Raw genomic sequence first — 23,761 nt, forward strand, 5'->3', positions numbered from 1 at the left:
AAAATTCCAGCCTCCTAGATCTCTTAGATGAGGGATCCATATATAGATGTCCTGCAAGGGTGTGAGTCAGCTCTAGGTTTCTGATTAGTGTCATTCCACTGATAGTTCTTGGTTCCACTTGGAGATTTATTTGATCTCTTATTCATCCTTGGGCGAATTCAGAGAGGCAAGTGTCATATGAGTAGTTTCTAGAAGATTCCTTGGGTTTCCACTTAGCAAAATATCTTTAACATTTGTCTATTCTCACTCATCGCACCCCACAGAAGGCTCTTTCAGTATGCATCGCACCTGGCTAGTGTAGCAACTAGTATGCATCACACCTGGCTAGTGTAGCAGCCAGTATGCATCGCACCTGGCTAGTGTAGCGGCGACTATGCATCGCACCTGGCTAGTATAGCAACCAGTATGCATCACACCTTGACCATGGAGCAGTTAGTATGGTCCAAATTTGGCTAGTTCTGAGTGGTTTTTCAAGTGGAACTTCTGGGAAATGATGTAATCAGTTTACCTTGATCCTTTAGGGTATGAAACAACACTTTTAAGGGTTAAAGAGCCCTTGGTTTATCAACATATGTGATTGGGGTTGCAGTGCCCAAATATGTCTATAACAACCTTGTGCATAGAAGTATGAGTGAGTGGATAGAAGTGAGGGCAATTGTTGGCATGGAGGAAGGAAGGCTAGAGAAGGCAGATTAGTGCAGAATTTTGGAGGTTTGTTCATGGGTCATGAACAACAGAGTCATGGATTCCCTAGATCAAACAAGAAAGGACTATAAGTGGGTAGTTTTGGAAGCCCTAAGGATTGATATTTGGAGAAGCCAAAATAGCAATCAAGAGAGTTGATTAATGTTGCACCCTAGATCAGCAAATGCAAATGGCATTGTAGTGATAAGACGGTAGGTTGTCAAGTGCTAAGTGTTGGTATCTATCAAGGATGAAAGAGCAGCTAGTGGGCAGCTTGAAGAGCTCTAGTAAAGTGTTCATGAAAGGGACCAATGGACTTTTAGGTGGCAAACTGATGGGATCTTTAGTTCAATTGATGAAAGAAGCCATATGGTTGATAAGGGACCAGTTCCAGAAGAGCCAATGAGTAGACTTCTTAATGGAGCAAGAGGGCTTCTAGTGGGCAGATTAGTGAGCCAAATTTTAGTGACACAAAAGAAGATATGATCATTCATTGTGGCAGGTTGGACAACTAAAGATGTAGTTGCAGTGATCAGAAGATTGGGAGGCAAGAGGATCCGCCATATGTGTTCAAGGTATCTAGACTAAAAGGGTTGTGGGGTGCTACATTAACAAGTAGGTCAAATGTATCTTGTTCAGGGTAGATTGGTGGTCATAGTAATTGCCACCAAGCTCTAGTTGTGTCCTTGTATTAGGGATGTATGTATGGGCCATGATCCTTAGTACAGAAGCCCTAAGACTGTTGTATTATAGTATGTAATAATACAAGTAGTGAATTTTAAAATTTTAAAATTGTCATGTGCACTAGTTGATTCACCGATGGTTGTTATTCCGTTATGCAAAGTAGAAGTGTTGATACGTTTCAGAATATTTATGATCATGATTTTAGACATAGACCAAATTCTTCAGTGCTGTGTAAAATCAACATGGTATGAGAGCTACCTTGAATGGCCATTGGATTAGAGTGTGTGCAGTGGAAGCGATGTCAATTAGTGGAGATCATGTAGACTCAGTGAGAGCCTAGCTTCATAGGGAGCAACCTTATGGAAGTTTGAGATCTTCAAGTTCATATGAGATGAGGCAAAGACACTAACAAGATAGTGTGGTCCATTCTATAGGGCATGCTGCAGTGATGGATTCCAGATGGGCTAGTGTCATCGGCAACGATGATGGTTACTTCCATGCAATGGAAGTACCTCCCTTGCTAAGAGGGAGTGTTGATTTGTGTGGCTTGGGAGGGACTCCACAACCCTAGGTGTTGGGTTTGTGAGAGGTTTGACCGCAAAAGGGTTTTGTGAGCAAAGAAGCCAAGCAATGGGGTTTTGCACCCAAGGTGTGGGACTGGCTACAAAATCAAGAGGAAAAATTATTATTTATTCATTGTTGCAAGTGGAGAACCCTTAAAGGAGCAAGGGTGACCTAAGGCTATGATGAAAGGTCTTAATCAAATGAAGAAATTAATTTTCTTTGAGTTAGTAGGGGTTTGTCTAGAAACTTCAAGTCGGCCTAGGCTTGAAAAGACACTTTTGGGGGCAACGTCTACCCTCATGAGAATACTATAAGAAGGGAAGTTGTGAGACTCATTTGATCAACCAACATGGCATCTCTTCTCAAGTGAAAACAAAGCTTAGGAGGTTGAATTCCTCAAGTAGCCGAGCTGGATAAGGAGCAGAAAGAAGGTGAGTGATTTGTCTTTGTGTCTCAAGTTCTGGTTTGAGTACAAGGAGGAGGGTTGGCCAAGTTTGAAAGGCATGTTTTGGGCACAAGTTTGGGTAGAATACCATAGTGTCATAGGGCACAGAAGATTTGGTTCTTGAGAGATAGGTTGAGTCCCAAAGGGTGATTGTTTTGGAAGGATAAAAGGTGTTCCACCAAGTTGGAACAAGATGACATACATTGGAGGACCAATGCAGAGTTTTGGTGGCAAAAAAGGAGGATTACGCCTGGTTGAAGAGGTATGGTTGGAGGAAAAATTTAGGGCTTCTCTATAGCTATAACAAAAGCAATAGAAGAGGGTTGAAATCCTCATAGTTTAATGTGCTCAAATCCAAAGTTGTTTAGAGGCCTAGTAGAATTCTTTCAAGAAGAAGGAGTATAGGTTTGGTGAAATTGGTAAGGGTTGTTCCTAAAGTATTTAGGACAACAGTTTGAGCCCTTTCTAGGGCTTCCTACTAAGTATACACTACCACTGTGTTGATCTATCCAGGAGTCTAAATTGCTTTCTCAAGATCTGCCAATGGATGGGAGGGTCATGACCCTAAGATGGTGATGACAGAGTTGGGTTATCCCTCTAATGAAGGCCGCATACCTGAGTGTATTTGTACAGGGGTTTTTAGGTGTCAACAAAACCTAAATAGGGTTGTGGGTACTCTACCTTGTGCGTAGAAGTATAAGTGAGTGGACAGAAGTGAGGGAAGTTGTTGGCATGGAGGAAGGAAGGCTAGAGAAGGAATATTAGTGGAGAAGTTTGGAGGTATGTTCATGGGTAATGAACAACACTGTCATGGATGCCCTAGATCAGTCAAAAGAGGACTATAAGTGGGCAATTTTGGAAGCCCTAAGGACTGATGGCAATCAAGAAAGTTGATTAATGTTGTTCCCTAGATCAAAAAATGTAAATGTCATTGCAGTGATAAGAGGGTAGGTTTTCAAGCCCTACGTGTTGGTACCTTTGAAGGATGAAAGAGCAACTAGTGGGTAGCTTGAAGACCTCAAGTGCAGTGCTCATGAAAGAAACCAATAGACTTTCAGGAGGCAATTTGATGGGATCCCTAGTTCAGCTAATGAAAGGAGACATATGGTTGATAAGAGGGCAGTTTCAGAAGACCCGATGAGCAGACTTATTAATGAAGCAAGAGGGCTACTAGTGGGCAGATCAGTGAGCCAAAGCTCAGTGACACAAAAGGAGTTGTGATCATTGATAGCGGTAGGTTGGACAATTGAAGATACAGTTGCAGTGATCAGTGGACTGGGATGCAAGAGAACCCACCATATGTGTTCAAGGTACATGGACTAAAAGGATTGTGGTGCACCACATCAACAAGTAGATCAAGCGTATCTTGTTCATGGGAGATTGATGGTCATAGTTGTTGACACCAATCCCTAGTTGTATCCTTTTATCAGAGTTGTATGTAAGGGTCATGATCCCTGGTACGAGAGTGCTAATACTTTTGTATTATAGTTTGTAATATAACAAGTAGTGGATTTAAAAAGTTAAAAATTGTCATGTGCACTAGTCGATTCACTGATGGTTGTTATTTTGTTGTGCAAAGTAGAAGTGTTGAGGCATTTGAGTGTGTTTATGATCATGATTTTAGACATAGATCGGATTCCTAAGTGTCGTGGAAAATCAACAAGCAGATGTCAATCTTGGAATGGATATAAATGACATTGAAGGAGAGAAGAGCAACAATGGTGGTGATCTTAATGTTTTTGATTATAAGATGCAGAAGAATGAGATATAGCATGTGACTCATCACTCATGAGATTCCTCTACGAATCCACCCTATTTTGTATTTTCCATTAGCATTCCCATCAATAGTAGCATCTTATTTATGTAAAATTCATTTTAATGATGTTGAAAGCTAAATTTCTAACTCCCGACTTCATGGTTCTATATATATGATCCATGGTGTATTCTTGTGTATTTGATATAGTTCTATATTCTAAATGTTAAAAAAAATTACATCTTTTTGTCTGCATTTGTTTCTATAATTTTAATCATTTCTAATTTTATATACACAAGTATCCCTCATGTCTTGTTTGGGGGCTTTCATGTCAATGTCAAACACTCAATTCTGGTCCCAGTGTCAGGTGACCTAGTTTGCATTAGAAAGAAATATTAACACATAGATTGTCCCAAACTAATAACACCAAATACACTCATTAAAGTTGTATCTTCAGCTCCAAACACTTGATCAATCCACATCACCATTAAATTTCCCGAAACGCTCATTCAAAAATTTAAGATCAAAATTCCACAGGAGTGCCTGGTCTTGCTAATCACGAAACGAATATGATTGAATTTATAAACTTTTGTCAATCCTAACTCGACCTTCTTCTCCATAATTTGGTATACAAGTTTAACCCCATTGAATTTTTAACAATAAAAATCATAGAAATGATATTAGAAAAATACCTTTCGAACGTATCCATACACACTCTCTTATCGGATCCTTGAAGGTTGTCATTTTATCTCCACATGCAGATGGTATGTTTTCTACTCCACAATGCAGCAGAAAACCACCAATCAGGAGCAAAATATCTCAATTCAAGCTAGAAATATAGCGAACCCAGATCTGATCTAGTAAAGTCACGTTAAAATCTCATTGAACCCATAGGGAAGCGCAAGATTGAATATTATAGAGGTGTATCTATGGTGAAATCCTAGAGATTATGAGTAGAGAGAGAGCGCACTGAAATCTCACCCAACCTGGGAAGAAAGAATAGTGGCGGGAAATTAAATTGGATTCTAATAGATCGGTTTTATATTTTAAAGGAGCGGGAAATTAAATTAGATTCTAATAGATCATTCAATATGTAGTCAAATATTATAAGGCGATTTCTATGGTCGTTGGTAGCTTATGTTTCCACTATTGAGTTTAAGTTTTTTTTCTCATTTAACTAAAAGGATTTCACTTGACATAGAGGTTATATCTAATAATAATGTTGAAAGCTCACAAAGCCATAATGTTGGTCTAATTAGGACATCAATAAAAATTATATAACTCTTTTTTAATACCATAAAAACTATATAACACTTTTTTAATACAAAAAACTATGTTTATATAAGGAGGGAAGATGGACATGAGGTTTACACATAAGGAAAATATCTACTAATCCTTAAGGAGATTACAAATATTCTCAAATATGTGAATAATGTTATCAATAAATTCATATAACTATAGGTAGCCCATTATTTTTTAGGAACTTAGAGATGAAAAATACCCTATTAGAAACTAGCCATGGTTTAGAAGGCCTCCACATATGTTGTTAAGAGAGACATGGGATAAAATTTGACTAAAGGAAATAAGAAGTACAATAATATCAATGTGTAGCACCTACTAAAATCACCAAGAATATACCCAAACCATCAAGATGACACACTTCACTGAGTAAAATTATGGAACACCATGGAACAAGTCAACTTAAAACTTATAGCCAAATCATCAAGAGTTATAATGGAGTGCTTAAGTGAACACAATAAAAATAATACACATTAGAGATATAATATATGCATGGATCATACATATCAAGCTAAATGTGGTAGATAAAGGAACCTCTTCCTACAACTAGTGTCCTAGATGGCTAAGGTAAGGTGTCATCAAACCAATGGTACATCCATGAATTACATATAGATCCATGTATCTTAGTTGGAAAATGATAAATGTGACAAGAATCGTAGGGTTTGAGATGACAATGAAAATTTTAAAATATCATCTAAAAGCCCGTATAGAAAATGGGGTAATAGATCCTATGGAATCCAACCTGTGATCTACAATGGGAAATCCTCAAAAGTATCTATGAAGAAAGATGTCTTGTTGATGGGGTCAAGAATAGGTATGACGCCTCACTAATTTGATAGTTGAAGAAGTTTGAATCTTGGTTAGTCAATTTGGCCCTAAGTAGGCAAGGCAACATGGAAAGAGGTGACCCCCTTGGAAGAGTTCTAAAGGGGAAGGCCACATAAGGCCTTATATAAAATCTAAATCCAAGGACCTCCCTCATAAAAAGAGCTAGACATGTATTTAAAGAATGTATAAAATGACCCATCTAAATCTTAAAAAAGACAATAGAGCATCCCTTGAATATCATAATAACTAGGGCATCTTTAGATGAGGTGATCCTATAATTCTATCTTGTGTATATGGAAAAGCTAACAGATGTTACTGAGAATAGGAAGATCATGATCATTAGTTTCAACTTGATGCCAATGTAAACGCACTTTGAACACACCAAGGGGAAATTGAAGGGCATCATTCGGTGCTCTTTGTGCATATGTGGTTAAACATAAAGGCCCCCTCTCATTTTCATGAAGTGTTCCTAATACAAATCCATGTTAGAGTCGAGGCCCTGAAAAGATGAAGTCCAAGTACATTGAATGTATTTCTTATAAATAACATCTCTAACACCCTTACACAAACATACAATGATGTCATTTACATTGGAGGTGTAAATCACTTGAATTGTGTTCCAACTTTAATCGCTCCCCCACAAAAATGTGTCATGTTTTCTTGTGATGATACATCAACCCTATTGGAGGACAACCTCACGATGTAAAAGGAATTTAAACATGAAGTAACTTTAATAGTGCCCCACATTCACCCCCTAGCTCATCACTCATGGATAATGTGACGCTATTTCAAGAATTGATGTAGATAATATAATTTTATTTTCTCTTATGTATAGTATTTTACCTTGACACAATTGAGTTTGTTTAGCAAACAAAATATTTGTAGAGGGTTCACTCCTTGTGCTTTAGGGCTAGACAGGCCTTGTCTTTATGAGTGATCTATTCATTTCTAACTCCTTATGTGAGATAGCACTACGAGCTCCATCTCAACAAGAAGTGTAGATATTGTGAGAAATTTAGATCAAGGTTTTACAAATTATCCAATTGTTCTACATTTGGTATACATGGTAATAATGGCATTACCCACAAACACATACCCTCAAGACCAATACCTAGTTCTCTTAAAATCACTTTGGCGAGGCACCTGCAATAAGAAATCCATGTAGACAACTTTAGAAAGATTGTGGAAATTTCAGAATGATTCAAAAGTACATAGACCTTGTCTTTGATAGAATTGATAAGGAGGAAAAATAAAAATTTTCAAAATGGATCAATTAAGTGGAAAGCATATAAGATACTAGCTTTTCCCTCGTAGGAAACTAAACTGTGTGGAAAACATTGGTACCATCTTTTCTTCTATTCGGAAATTGGACTATGTGTAAGACATGTAACAGGGTAGATGGTTATGATGGGAGTTGAATTTTGTGTTCTAAGTGGTAATTTCTATAGACTTCCAAATGAGCTCATTGTTGATTTGGAAGGTGTATATTTTTTTCCTTCAACTTGGATTATTGATCCAATAAATACATCCTTATGGTACCACGACTAGATGACTTCTAATGTGTTGGGACTAGAAAGGCTTCATATTGGACAATGGAATTATGACATTAGGAGGCTTATCAAGAGTCATGTTGGAGTAGGAGAAGAATAGGATGAGTTTATTTTTTTCAAAAATCCTACATTTGAGAACCAAACAATGTGAGTAGGATACAAAGAAATGTTTTCAACTGAAATACAAGGCGAGTCAAATCAGGGTGGAAATCTATATGGAATACCATAACCCCTTTGAAGTCTTGGATATTTGTACGGTTGGCACTAAAAACAAGATTTTTACAGAGGAGGCTTTTTAAAGAAAGAGTTGGCAAGGGTTGGGACAATTTGTTTTATGTCGATAATCCAAGAGAAATATTATACATTTGTTTATAAACTACCCATATATGAGGATTTCTTTGTCATTGTTGAGAGATTTAAAATGTTGTAAAAATATCTAGCAAGGAGAAAGTATTGAAGATTTTATAAATTTTTTGTATGATATTAAAGAGTTAAATCCCTTTAGGAGACCACCATTAATTGTTCCTTGGGGAATTTGGCTATCCTTTAATTATAGTATCTCATGTATATGGAAAAGCTAGCAAGTGTTATATTTAATAAGAGGAGATTTATTATGATTAGTTTCAACTCGACACAAATGTAAACCCATTTTGAATGCACCAAGGGGGATTTGAAGGGTAGCATCTCGTGCTCTTATGTGCATATGGTTAAACAAAAAGGCCCCCTTTCATTTACATCAAGTGTTCCTAGTACAAATCCATGTTAGAGTCGAGGCCCTGAAAAGATGAAGTCTAAGTACATTGAATGTATTGTCTATAAATAGGCTCTCTAACAACCTGGCACAGACATAAAATGATTTCATTTACATTGGAGGTGTAAATCACTTGAATTGTGTTACAACTTTAATCGATCCCCCACAAAAATGTGTCATGCTTCCTCGTGATGATGCTTCAACCCTATTGGAGAACAACCTCACAATGTAAAAGGAATTTAAACATGATGTAACTTTAATGGTGCCCCACATTCACCCCCTCACTCACCACTCATGGCTAATTTAAGGTTATTTCAAGCATTGATGTGGATAATATCATTTTATTTTCTCTTATGTATATTATTCTATATTGACACAATTGAGTTTAGAGGTTAAGGACTTAGATTTAGGGGATTTAGGTGTGCGTGGTTAATGTGTTAGCAGTTAAGGTGTTTAGGCAGTGAAGGGTTAGGGGTTAAAAGGGTCACGGGTTAAGAGGATAAGGAGTTATGGCTCAGGAGTTGGTTCATTGATTATAGGTTAGGGGTTAGTGTCTTAAGATTTAATGAGTCAAGGGATTTATGGGTTATGAGTTGTGATTGTAGGGGTTAAGGGATTATGGATTGGGGGTTTAGGGGATAGGGAATTCAGTGGTTATGGGTTAAGGACTTATGGTTTGTGATAATTGGACTCCTAATCCCCTTATCACCACTATCGAGGGTTCCCCTATCAATTTCTCTTGCTACCTTCCCTCTAGGTCCCTAGACCCTATGAAATTAAGTCCTAAGCCCCCTTCTCATTCTCTAATGATATGATTATAGATCTTAGTAAACCATGCTTTTACCTTTTATTTCTAGCATCCAGGCTACCCTTGTGTCCCCTTGCCCTGTTCAATACACCATAACCTACCACCCCACAAACTTTTTGGTCATTCCATTCCACTTTTCCTAATGTTATGAACCCCCAAATTTGGTCCCAATGGCCCTACAACTACACCCTTGGGCTCCCTTGGCTAAGGGATTAAAAACATTAGGGGTTATGGGTTATGATAAGGGAGCCCCTAATCCCCTTATCACAACTAGAAATAGGCTCATGAACACCATCAATAGCTACTGGAGGTGTTGTGATGAAAGCAATAATGAATACAGAAGTTGTGGTAAATAGGATAGGGATCATCAAGATGTTAAACCATCCGATGTAAATATGGTTTTCAATGCTAGTGATCTAGTCACATAAATTACCCCATAAATTTGTGCTTTGGGACACCCCTAGGATTAAATTTAATCCAAACTGAGAGGATTCATTGCTGAGGTGACAATGGAAACAACCTTGAGTTGACACATAGTGACACTTTGTGGGCCTTGCACAACTAGGGTGTTGGTTTCATCATCAACAAGAGCAACAATCGACAAGTGGAAAACATCTCACATTTAGGGCACTTGGTCATAAATCTTGATGCAAGTTTTTCCACCGAGGGTACCTTTCACATTTCCCAAGTCACAAATTACATATTTGGATGAAGTTTGGATAACTTGTCACATTCCACTAGCTTCATGCAAGAAGAGGAGCTCCCATCCTTTAAGAAGATTTTGGAGGATTTCATGTCATAGTCAAGGGTCATTTGTATAAAAGAAGAACACCATAGCCAAGAATAAGAAAATTGGCATTTGTGTCAGGTGTCAGGAAGTGTTAGGGAGTGCCATGGAATCAAAAGAGGGAACTAGCTCAGAATGCATGGAAATGAATGAATAAGAGTGTGTGATAAGGAGTGTCAGTGAGCTTCAGGTGTGTTAAGGAGGGAGTGACAAGGATATATGCTAGGTAGTGCCAAGGCATGCTAGATTTCCAGGGCATGTCAGGGAGTGATAGGGAGTGCCAAAGCATGCTAAGGAATGTAGGGGGTGCTAACATGTGCCACATAGTACCAAGGGATTGTTAGATGTGCCAGGTGCTATGGCATGTCAAGATGTAAACTATGTTGTTCAGTTGTCTTATGGCCACAGTTGGACGTGAGCCTTGACATGGTAACTTGTAACTTGTTAAGTTGGATAAGTTGAAATTATACATGAGTAGCCTAAGATGAGTTATAGTCAGTTCTTAGGTGAACAAGGCATAGTCTAGTTGTAGTAATTATAACTTGGTCAAGTTGTTGTAGTTCAGGCAAGACTTGGTTGGGTTCCAAAGACCCAAAAAAAGTAAGGGTAGTTGTGAGGGCATTATTTCTAAGGAGTGCGAGGGAATGCCAAGGAATGAAAAGACATGCTAACACATGTCAAGCATTGCCAATGCATGTTGAGGAATGTTAGGGAGTGTTATGGAATCACAAGGGAGAACTAGGTCAAAATACATGGAAATGAATAAATAAGTGTGTGTGCCAAGGAGTCTCAATGAATTTCAGGTGTCTCAAGGACAAAGTGTGTTAGGAGAAGGTCAGAATAGGAATTGTAGGAGGAAAGCCTATGGTTACAATTATAAGGGGTTGGTCAAAGTAGTTTCAGACAAAGGGAGACTTTGGGTTGGGCACAACATTGTTTTTCCAATGACTTGGTTGGGTTCCCAAATCGCAAAAATAGTAAAGTTATCTATGAGGGCATGACAATTAGGGAGTGTCAAGGTGTGCCAAGGAATGCTAGGAAGTACTAACACATGCTAGAAAATTCCAAGGCATGTTAGGCATGCTAAGACAAGCCAACTGCTAAGGCATGCCAAGATGTGCCAGGTGCCAAGGTGTGGCACGAATGCATGCTAGGGAGTGTTAGGGCCAAGTGCCAAGGAAACACAAGGGAACACTAGTTTCAAATGCATGGAAATGAAGTGGCAGTGAGTTCTAGGTGTGCTAAGGAGGGAGTGGCAAGGTATGCTATGCAGTGCCAAGGCATGCTAGAGTGCTAGGGAAGCATACCAAGATGTGCTTGCAAGCACCAAGGTGTGCCAATACGTGCTAAGGAGTGTTAGGGAGTGCTAGGGAAACATAAGGGAGACCAAGGTCAAAATGCATGGAAATGAATGAATAAGAGTGTGTGACAGGGAGTGTCAGCAAGTTCCAAGTGTGCTAAGGAGAGAGTGACATGGTATGCTAGGTTGCACTAAGTCATGCTAGATTGCTAGGGTGACATGCAACCAAGATGTGCTAGGTGTCAGGGTGTGTCAACATGTGCTAGGAAGTGTTAGGGAGTGCCAGGGAAACACAAGGGAGCACTAGGTCAAATTAATGCATGAAAATGAACAAATAAGAGTTTGTGATAAGAAGTGACGATGAGATACAAGTGCACTGAGGGAGTAACAAGGTATGGTAGGCAGTTCTAGGGCATGCTAGAGGCCAGGGAAACATACCAGGATGTGCCAGGTGCTAAGGTGTGCCAATGCATGCCAGGGAGTGTTATGGAGTGCAAAGGAAACAAAGGGGATCACTAGTTTCAAATACATGGAAATGAATGAATAAGAGTGTGTGACAGGGATTTTTAGTGAGTTCTAGGTGTGGTAAGCAGGGAGTGACAAGATATGTTAGGTAGTTCCAAGGCAACATGCCAAGATGTCTCAGGTGGCACGTTGTGCCAATGCGTGCCAACAAATTTTAGGGAGTGCCACATAAACATAAGGGAGAACTAGTTCAAAATGCATGGAAATGAATAGATAAGAGTGTGTGATAGGGAGTGTCAATGAGTTCCAAGTGTTCTAAGGAGGGAGTGATAAGGTTATATGCTAGGTAGTGCCAAGGCATGCTAGAGTGTCAAGGCATGTCAGGGACTGCTAGGGTGTGCTAGGGAGTGCTAGGGTGTGCTAGGGAGTGCAAAGCATGCCAAGAAATGTAGGGGATGCTAACATGCGCCACATAGGGCTAAGAGATTGTTAGATGTGCCAGGTGCTATGGCATGTCAAGATGTAAATGATGTTGCTTAGTTGTTTTATGGTCATGGTTGGACGTGAGCCTTGACTTGGTAACTTGTTAAGTGGGATGAGTTGAGATTGGACATGAGTAGCCTAAGATGTGTTATAGGCAGTTCTTAGGTGAACAAGGCATAGTCTAGTTGTAGTAACTATAACTTGGTTAAGTTTTTGTAGTCGAGGTAGGACTTGGTTGGGTTCCCAAGTCTAAAAAAAGTAAGGGTAGTTGTGAGGGCATGATAGTTAAGGAGTGACAAGGCATGCCAAGGAATGGAAATGTGTGCAAACACATGGTAGAGAATGTCAATGGATGTTGAGGAGTGTTAGGTAGTGTTAGGGGAACATAAGGGAGAACTAGGTCAAAATACTTGGAAATGAATGAATAAGAGTGTGTGCCAAGGAGTGTCAGTGAATTCTAGGTGTCCCAAGGATGAAGTGTTTTAGGAGAAGTTCAAATATGACTTGCATGAGGCAATCCTATGGTTGTGATAAGGCATGGAAAAATCAATTTCAGAGAAAGGGAGACTTTGGGTTGGGCACAATTTTGTTTTGCTAATAAATTGGCTAGGTTCCCAAGTAACAAAAAAGGTAAGGCTATCTATGAGGGCATGAAAACTAGGGAGTGCCAAGGTGTTCTAGGGAATGTATGGTTCCCAAGTCATGGAAAAATGTAATGCTAGCTGTGAGGGCATGACTGCCAAGGTGTGTTAGGGAATGCTAGGGCATGCTAACATGTGCCAGATAGTACAAAGGCATGTCAAACAAGCTAAGATATGCCAAGTGTTAAGGCATGCCAAGATGTGCAAGCATGTGACAATGCATGCCAGGGATTGTCAATGCAAAAAAAAGGAGGAACAAGTTAAACTACAAGGAAATTAACACATAATAGGGTTAATAAGTCATCAATTTACCTTTACCATGAGGGGCATGCTAGGCACACGAACACCAGGTGCCAAGTGCCAAGTGTCAGTGCATTCTATGTGCCAAATATTCCTCATTTGCTTCTCATCTACTTTCCAATAATTGATCTCAAATAAATTTAATATTAAACCATGCCAAAGCATACCAAGTCATCTCAACGCATGTCAAACATGCTAAGACTTTCCAAGTGCCAACACGTGCCAAGTGTCAATGTGTGTCAAGGAGTGTGATGCATGCTATGAAGTGGCAGAGCATGTCGAAGAGTGCTAGTGTTATGAAACCAACTCACAAAAAGATAGAAAATATAGATAAATGCCTTATAAATAAGCCTCTTCGAGGGGGCAACCTCCTTTAAATTACACAAATGAACAATTCTTGGATGATACAAATGAAAAGACCTCCTTTCTATATATAGGAGTCTAAGGGGTCATAATATAATCAGAGCCGACATAACAAAAATAATGTAAGGGCACAATAATTACAATAGTGGCTTTCTATGGGGCACAATAATAACAATATGGGTACTACATGGGCACAAGAATATAATAAGGGGGTTATACTAATAACAATATTGGGTTACACTAGTAGTATAGGGACCTAACATGTCCCTCTCCTTCAAAAAGCGTTGTCCTTAGTGCTTGAGTAGTTCTGGATTCTTCTGTATAAAATTATCATCCTTCCATGTGGAATCTTCAGTGGGTAAGTTCTTCCACTTGATGAGATATTCTGAAATTGATCGATTTCGTAGCTCTTGACTTCTCGGTTCTGTGAATGCTTCAGGTTCCAATCTGACTTTTCCTTCCTTGTCAAGTTCTGGCAATATTGTTGGAACTGAGATCTTCGGCAACTTTTGAATGAGTTCCCACCCTACTTTGTCATTCTTCCATTCATCCCTTGCTTTGTTTATCAAATTTGGTTGGATAATTATACCAACCTCTACCATTTCTGCAACCATATGTTTGATTTCACTCCTTTGGGAATATGGATATCTATAAGGCTTGATGTTTGGAGGAACACTTCTTGGAATCAAATGAATAGCATGATCATGATCATGAATACGTGGGAGACCTTTGGGAGTCTCAAATACCTTGGAATTATTGTCTAAGACTTTTTGGAGATCTAGAGAAATAGATGATTTCAATGTGGGAGCCATTAATGAACATACTTGTGCAATTACACCTCGTTGTTCTTTCTTTAGAAGATTTTTCATTCCGTTAGAGCTGATTATCTTTCCTGGTTTCCTTGTGATACCCCTTAATTCAACTTCCTTTCCTTCCGTAGAAAATTTCATGAAAGGTTCTTGAAAATTAAAAGCTATTGTACCCAAGGATTGTATCCATTGAACTCCTAGTACAACATCAGCACCACCCATTGGAATGGAAAGAATTGGGCTATTAAATACATATTCTCCCATGGATAGCTTGATATTATGGCACTTTCCAGAGCAATTTATTGTTCCTCCACTTACAACTGTCACTTGACACTCTGGTGCTAGATATAGGAAGAAATTCAATTCCTTGGCTCTCTTACAATGAATAAAATTATGGGTACTACCTAAATCAATCAACACTATTACCTTTTTCTTCTTGATGTGTCCTTCTATCTTTATAGTTTGAGGAGTGGTAATTTCTTCCAATGCATTACAAGATATGGTCGGATTCATTTCCTGATGCTCGATGGGATCTTTCAATTTTTGAACATTTTTCTTCTTGATATGTCCTTCTATATTGATAGTTTGAGGAGTGATAATTCCAGCCAATGCATTACAAGATATGGTCAGATTCATTTCTTCTTTCTTGATGTGATCTTTCACTTCTTGAACCTTTTTCTTCTTGATATGTCCTATTTTGAGAGTTTTAGGAGTGGTAATTCTTGCCAATGCTTTACAAGATATCGCTGGATTCATTTCTTCTTTCTAGGGTTGGTTCCTTGTGTATATCCTCTTCTTTTGATGTTTCTTGATCTTTTTCTTCCTCCTCTTCATAATCTATGTAAAATAATTTCTTCTCATCACACTTATGACCTTTAGTGCATTGGCTATCACAATTGTAACAAAGCCCCTTTTTTCTTTTTTCTTCTAATTGTTGTGGCGTCAACCTCGTAGGTTGTGGAAGGCTAGGAGAAACAACAATTACATATTTATAGTTGTGAGGGGTAGAATTCCTTGTTTCCATAATTTCTCTTTCCACTTTTCTTGTCAACCTAAATGACTTCTCCAATGAATGAGGTTCCCAATGATGAACCTCATGTTGAATGTTATCCTTTAAAATCCCTATGGAGACATCAATCCTGTGCTTCTATGGAATATCATTTTCCCTTATATTCAATTTTTTAAAGTCTTCAATGTGCTCTTCCATTGAACACTTTTGTTTGAGATTGATCAATTGGCTAAAGAAGGTGTTTCTCTTTGTATCCTCATAGTGTGCTATCAATTCCTTCGTGAAAATTGACCACGTGACAAGTGGTTTACGAGAACAAAGCCCTTTATACCATACAAATTGATTCGGATATAAGTAATTATATGCAATAGGTACCTTTTGTAACAGTGGTACACCATGTAGATCAAAATATTTCTCCATCTGTAGTACCCTATTTACCGGATCCTTGCCATCAAACTTCCTCATCTCGCTTTTTCTTGATTTTAGGAGCTCAATCTTGAAACGACTGTAACTCTGTAATTTCAGATATTTAAGTTCTAAAAGTTTGGCCTATAATAGCCCTCTAAGTCCTCTTTCTAAACCCATAAGTTTGATTGTAATTTAATTCCTGAAGAAAGATCTATTCCCAATCTCCCGCGATGACCTAATTATAGACTAGTTCAGTAGAGTGAAATTGTATGACGTGCCACATGTCCTCTTTCTGTAACTTCTTATGAAATTTCAATCTGATGCTCAGATAGAAAGTTATGATGATTTTCCCAAGGTGACATGTTTGGAATGTAATTCGGGGGTCTACCAAAACCCTAACTTTCTTAGATTATATCTCTGAAACTATTGAAAGAAAAGATCTAAAATTCAAAGCCAAGGTTCAAACCAGTTTATCCTCAAATGGGTTTTTTGTTTAGCTTCTGAAACTTCATAGAGAAAGTGTTATAGCGAACATTCCACAATGACCTATTTTAGATGAAATTCTAGAGCTTGCAAAAACCCTAACTTCCTCAAATCATATCTCCAAAAATATAGTGAGACAAGATATGAAATTTGGACCCAAAGTTCAGCAAGATTTCGTCTCAAATGGGTTTGTTTTTTCATTTGAAATGTCGTAGAAAAAGGTTATAGGGAAAATTCCACGATGACCTATTTGGAGCAGTGAAACTCTAGAATCCAAAGCTTTGATACCAAATGTTATGAAACCAGCTCACAAAAAGATAGAAAAGATAGATAAATGCCTTAGAAATAAGCCCCTTCAAGGGGGAAACCTCCTTTACATTACACAAATGAACAATTATTGGATGATACAAATGACAAGCCCTCGTTTCTATATATAGGAGTCTAAGGGGTCATAATATAATCAGAGCCGGCATAACAATAATAATGTAAGGGCACAATAATAACAATAGTTGGCTTCTATGGGGCATAATAATAACAATATGGGGACTACATGGGCACACAAATATAATAAGGGGGTTGTACTAATAACAATAAGGGGTTACGCTAGTAGTATAGGGACCTAATAGCTAGAGTGTGCTAGAGAGTGCCAATGCATGTTGAGGAGTGTTAGGGAGTACTAGGATAACACACGGGAACGCTAGGTCAAAATGCATGTAAGTGAATTAATATGAGGGTGTGTCAGGGAGTGTCAATGAGTGCTAGCTATCATGCCAAGGAGGGAGTGACAAGGTATGCTAAGCATGGTTAAGGCATGCTATGGAATATCAGGGCATGTCAAGAAGTGCTAGAGTGTGCTAGGTAGTTCTGGGGTGTGCTAACATGTGCCAAATAGTGCCAAGGCATGCCAAGACATGCTAGGTCGATGTGCAAGGTACCAGAGTATGCCAATATGTGTCAAGGAGTTTCAAGGAAACAAAAGGAATATACAAGCTAAAATGCAAGGAAATGAACACATAAGATGGTTAATAAGTCAAGACTTTATCCTTTTCAAAAGGGGAATGCTAGGCACACTAATAATATGTTCCAATACATGCCAAGTGCCAATGTGTGCCAAGTGCTAATGTATGCCAATGGAATATTATGCCAAGGTGTTCTAGGGCATGCTAGGGACTACAGGGCATGCCAACACATGCTAGGGGAGTGATATGCTATGCTAGGGCATGACAACATGTGCTTGGGCGTCCTACTCATGGCAAGATGTTCTAGGTACAAAGATGTTCCAAGACATGTGAGGTGCCAAGGAATGTTAGTGTGTTCCAAAGCATGTTAAGGTGTGCCATGAGTGTTGAGGAGTGCTAGGTCTCTCTCATTAATAGAATTGATAGAGCTTGATTATGTATTAAATAATATAATTCCTACACACACTAGTGGAACTTTATCTAAAGTGAATTTTCTAGATTAACCAAGCTAAAATGCAAGGAAATGAACACATAAGAGGGTTAATAAATCAGGACTTTATCTTTTTCAAAAGGGGCACACTAGGCACAATATTAATATGTTCCAATACATGCCAAGTGGAAATGTGTGCCAAATGCTAATGTTTGTTAATGCAATATTATGCCAAGGTGTTACAGGGCATGCTAGGGACTATAGGGCGTGCCAACACATGATAGGGGAGTGCTATGCTACGCTAGGGCATGCCAACACATGATAGGGGAGTGCTATGTTATGCTAGGGCATGCCAACACATGATAGGGGAGTGCTATGTTATGCTAGGGCATGCCAACATGTGCTTGAGCATCCTACTCATGGAAAGATGTTCTAGGTACACGGATGTTCCAAGACATGCGTGGTGCCAAGGAATGTTAGTGTACTTTTCCAAAGCATGTTAAGGTGTGCCATGAGTGTTGAGGTGTGTTAGGCCTCTCTCATTAATAGAATTCACAGAGCTTGATTATGTATTAAATAATATAGTCCCTACACACACTAGTGAAACTTTATTTAAAGGAAATTTGCTAGATAATAAACCTAATAGAGATGAATCATGTGTTGACTCATAGGAAAACTATATTCTTATGACTTGAGGGAAATGATACACACTAATTACTTCTTAACAAATTGACTGACTATTTTAACCACTATGACCTTGGACACATAATGAAAAATACTCCACAACAATGGTACATTGAATCATTATCTTTTGACAAAAAATATAGTAACAGGTACATAGCATCATCAAAAACTCATTGGAATGATCAATGATGATGAAATTTTTTTGACCCTCGCCAAAAGTAACCAAAAAGAGCATTGGTGAGGTTCAATAAAATATCATCACTAGAAGTGTCACCAAAAAGAGAATTAGTGATGGACCTTTAACGACCCTCACCAAAAGTGTCACCAAAGAGAGAATTAGTGACGGGCCTTTAACGACCCGCACCAAAAGTGTCATTGAAATGGCTTTCATGACAAACCTTAAAGGACCATCACTATATACACTTACAACAATGATTTTTTAAAGACCATCACCATACGCGACATTGGTGACAGACCTTAAAGGTCTGTCACGGCATGAAGCATCATAAAAAACTCATTGGAATGATCAATGATGATGAACATTTATTGACTATCACCAAAAGTAACCAAAAAGATCATCGGTGACGGTAAATAAAAGATCGTCACTAGAAGTGTCACCAAAGAGAGAATTAGTGATGGGCCTTTAACGACCCTCACCAAAAGTGTCACCAAAGAGAGAATTAGAGACGGGCCTTTAATAACCCTCACCAAAAGTGTCATTGAAAATGGCTTTGGTGACAAACCTTAAAGGACTATCACTATATACACTTACAACAATGCTTTTTTAAAGACCGTCACCATATGTGACATTGGTGATGGACCTTAAAGGTCCGTCACAAGCATAACCCTCACCAATGACCTTTTTTCTTGTAGTGGTTGTAACTTATTAGGCATTCTAACTCCCTGAAGTTCTTGTCTAACACCCTCCTCAGTAAGGAAAATAATAGTTTTTTCATTACAATTTACCAAGGACCAATGTCCCTCTAACCAGTCCATTCCAATTAACACATCATAGGATCCTAAAGATAGAATATTTAAATTCACCTTAGTCTGATGTCCTGTTATTTCAACAAGACAATTCTCTACTTTAGTAGTTACTCTTCTTTTAGCCCTAGTGGCTAGCTATACTAACCAGGAGTTTTTAAATTTGCTGGTTTGCAATCAACATGACTAACCTACTTTTGGAAAGATATAACTCAGGATTTCTCTCGGGTCTATTAAAATAAAGATGGCATGGTTAGCTATTTTACTTTCTAGTTCTATCATCGTAGGTTGATATTCAACCTCATGATCCTCCAACACAACATTAATCCTTGGTATATTTCTCTCCACTTCCCCAACTTTAGAATATTATTGAATATTAACAACTTGTTTTGTTCTGATGTGGTGAGGACAATTTTTTATAATAGTGGGGCTCCTAACAGCCCCAACACTTTAAGGGAGGTTTTTGCGGTTGACTAGGTTCTGGATCACTGGACACTTCATCTTGTCTAGTTTCATTTTGCAATCTAAAATTTTATTGATTCTTCATAGAATGTATTTTTTGTTAACCTTTGTGTACATTATTGGTGCTGACAGCTTTTACATTCCTGGTATTTTGGAAACTCTTCTATCCTTTCTTATTAGATCAGCTCTTACCACTTTCCCTTTTTTGCGTCATTTACTGATAACATATTTGGGCGTTTCAAATGGCCTCATCAATAATTTTTGGATTGTCAAATTCCAACCTTTCCTTCATGAACACTAGTAAACTATTGATGAAGCATAGTTACACCTTAGCTTTTTCTTCATGAATTTAGGGGACATACCTCAGTAAGGAGGTAAACTTGGTTACAAATTCATCCATGGACAACTATCCTAAATTCAAATCATGAAAATATTTTGTTTCTTCATCATAGAAACGTTCTGTTAAATATTTTCTCTTGAAATGTTTTTGAAAATTGTCCCAATTCACTTCCTGTTCATCGATTCCATGAACAATCTTAGTTTATTCCCACCATAGGGTGGATTTACCTTATAACTCATAAATTTCAAACCTGGCCTTTAAATTTTTATCATACTCGTAAATCTGAAAGTATTTATTCATGATAATTAGCCAAGGTTTAACAACTTCCTCTACCTCACCGTCAAACATCGGTGGTTTGATCTTCTTGAATTCCTCTTGCAGTTAAATTTTTTTTTCTTGGTCCCTTTTCCATAAAAAACGTTGTTAGATCCTTCTTCATTATTATCTCAACCCACCTCATATTCTGGATTTCCTTCCATTTTTTAGTGTGCTTTGGTCCTATTTCTATTACCAGGACTTGGATTTGGCTCTCGTTTATTTTTTCTATCTGAAACACTCTTCATGATTATTTCTTGTTGTTGCCTCAATCTCTCATTGTCAACCCTCAAATTTCTCGTTTCATCTCATAGCTGTTGAACTATTTCTAGCAACATAACATTTGTGTTGCGGGAGTCTTCTCCCAACTGAACCCACATTTCTGGATTAACTTTCAGAAATCGTATGAGCCCAGTTACTACAATTGGTCTCACTGGTGGTGTGATTCCTACTCCTCTCCTCCTCTTGCTTCCACTCTCTATACCATTAACACATTTGTTATTCTCTCAATCTCCCAAACAAGACACAATGTTGAAACTGTGGTTCTCTAATACCACTTGTAACATGCAGAGACACCAACCAAAAACACACACACACACACATATATAAATTGTCTCTAGCTCTTGACTTGCACTATGACTTATTTATATTTTTTTTAGAACATTTGAATTAACTGACATACAACTAAATTAATTGACCTAATCATAGCTAGTTATGGATACACTTTATGATCCTTATAATGTGTTCAATCTAACTTATAAGTGTGTATGCATTAGTGATGAACCCACCTAAGATTAATAGCACTAAGGGAACTAAGCTATAATTGTTTGGCTTACCCTTTGGTTGTCATATTATAATACTGGGAGGCAACCTACCTTAAAATGTTTCTTGAAGGCTCTCTGGTCTCCAGCTATCATACAAAGAGGCCTGATTAATGAATGTGATAGGTTATAGGTGGATCCCTTGCTACTGTTGATCTACGGATAGTTGATCTAACAGTTCACACTCTTTGGGAACCAGTTAAGGTAGTTTTCGCTCATGCCCCTGCTTCTTAGTTGTCTCATTTTCTCTTGCTGGTTACAAGGGGAGAGCTTTGCAACTCCCTAGAAACCTTATCATTCAGATTCTCCAACAAATGTGATTGCATTTCCTGTACAGGTATGGTGTTATTAAAAACCCTTAATCTTATTGAGATAGTTCTTAAATCTACATTATAACCCCTTTAATTTATTGGCAGTGTTTATGTCTGTAAGGGTTTCAACAAGATGGATAACACTTATGCCAACAACAGTCTGCAAGAACCTATGTTTATCAAGAATGAGGTATATAATGTGTTTTTTTTATTCTGGTCACCATACGAGGATTATATGTGTGCGTGTGTGTGTGTGTGTTGTCGTTACTGACGACAGAATTTGATTCGGAGGGGATCTCTACATCCCATCAAAGGAACGGGATACCCCAAGTACTATTCCTCCTTTGTAAGTTCTTTTCCTTAATATTCATCATGCACACAGTAATCTTGTTTTCCTTCTTCTAAATGTGAGCATCAATTATTTGTTTGTAGGTATAGATTTCGACATCATGCTCAAATTAGAGTCAGGATTAGGGTTTTCTTCACAACCTTCTATGTTTTTAATTTTCTTATCCTCTTTTTACATGTTCTTAGGATATTCCCTTTCACAGGCAAATACAAGGCCAATGAGGTTTATGCAGTGCTATGTTATTGACTGTTATGATAGGGTTTATATATTTTTTAATACGGTCCAACGAGAACTTTTTAGCTAAGACTTAGGTCATGTTGTATGCTTAAGCTTCTAAAAGTGTTTCACTCTGAACTTAATCATGCCTTTTGGAATAAAGATAAATTTTATGCAAGAGAGGCTACAATGTACAGTCAGAATCACTCATCCCTCGTATGAGGATTTCAACTTATAAACACTTTACCATGGGGATTCTCTTCCAATATTTTCTATCTGTATAATTAACAAAAGTGCATTGCATGAATATATATTTGCAATTTTGTGGTAGTATATTCCATGATTCTATTTTAATTCTGCAATGATTTTGTTTACATGATGTGAATAAGTGATCTGAATTGGATCCTAAAACACTCTCTAAGTTTCCATGAACTCTGTAAAATTCATGCCAAAGTTTCAAAGTCTTACAAAGGTCCAGCTTATCAGAAATATCCTCGAAACAATTGCAATTTGTGAGCAGCACGGAAGCAATGAGGACCCTCGGTTAAGCACACAGACCATTGGCCCATGCTAACACACGTTGTCACGAATTGGCAAAACAGGAGGTCTTTTTGAGAAACTAGGGTGGTTTCTGATATGCGATTAGCGACAAGTTGCTAATCACATATCGCCGGGAAAACCCCTCAAAGATGGAAAAGCCTCGAGCGACCCAGACCCAAAATGTTATAAAATGTATGGATATCATGTTGATTCCATCAGAGGTGGGGTCCCACACAAAAACCGATAGGATATCAAAAGGGCTTCGAGTGGTAAGCAGTTTCAACCAAGTCCTGCCTAATGCCACATAATGGGTGCCACGCATCTGGTGGAAGAGAGAGAAAAATGCTCACATCGAATGAGTAAACGTCATGCTACTTACCCGCCCGATATGGACGGAGACCGTAGGATCTGGAGGCCCCAGATCAATGGCAGAAATTCGATCCGATGGATGACTGGATTCAAAGGGGTAAAGAGGCTGAGTTGTGTAATGTTTGAAGTCCGACATGGACAATGAGTTGGCAAAGATTCGTGTTTCGTGGGCAATCTTGGAGCAAATGGAAATAACGACCATTCAAACATTTCCAAGAGAAATGACACTCAGTTCGTTATGAAATAGGTAGCCACCTCCCTGTGAGGCATTACATAGTGATGATGACACAGAACAGAGGAATTCAAACGGACAGAGGCAGGGGAACCAGAAAGCTGGGAAGCGGAAACGAACAGTCAGAAAGCAGATTGGCTTTAAAAGCCATGAACTGACAGAGAAAGAGCAAGCAGTGAGAAAAGCGAGTTAAGAAAGCTAAGAGCAAAGAACAGAGAGAAGAAGTCGATCTGACCTGTAGAAGCAAAGCCAGCATCAAGCTAGACAGAGACAGAGAGAGTCATAGAGTCTGTGTACTCCAGAGAAGGCTTGAGAGGTTCAAGTGAACTCCTCTG

The sequence above is a fragment of the Pinus tabuliformis genome, chromosome 8 (assembly GCF_031772625.1).
Source record: "Pinus tabuliformis cultivar Carrire ecotype Pingquan chromosome 8, CPIR1, whole genome shotgun sequence".
NCBI lineage: Eukaryota > Viridiplantae > Streptophyta > Pinopsida > Pinales > Pinaceae > Pinus > Pinus tabuliformis.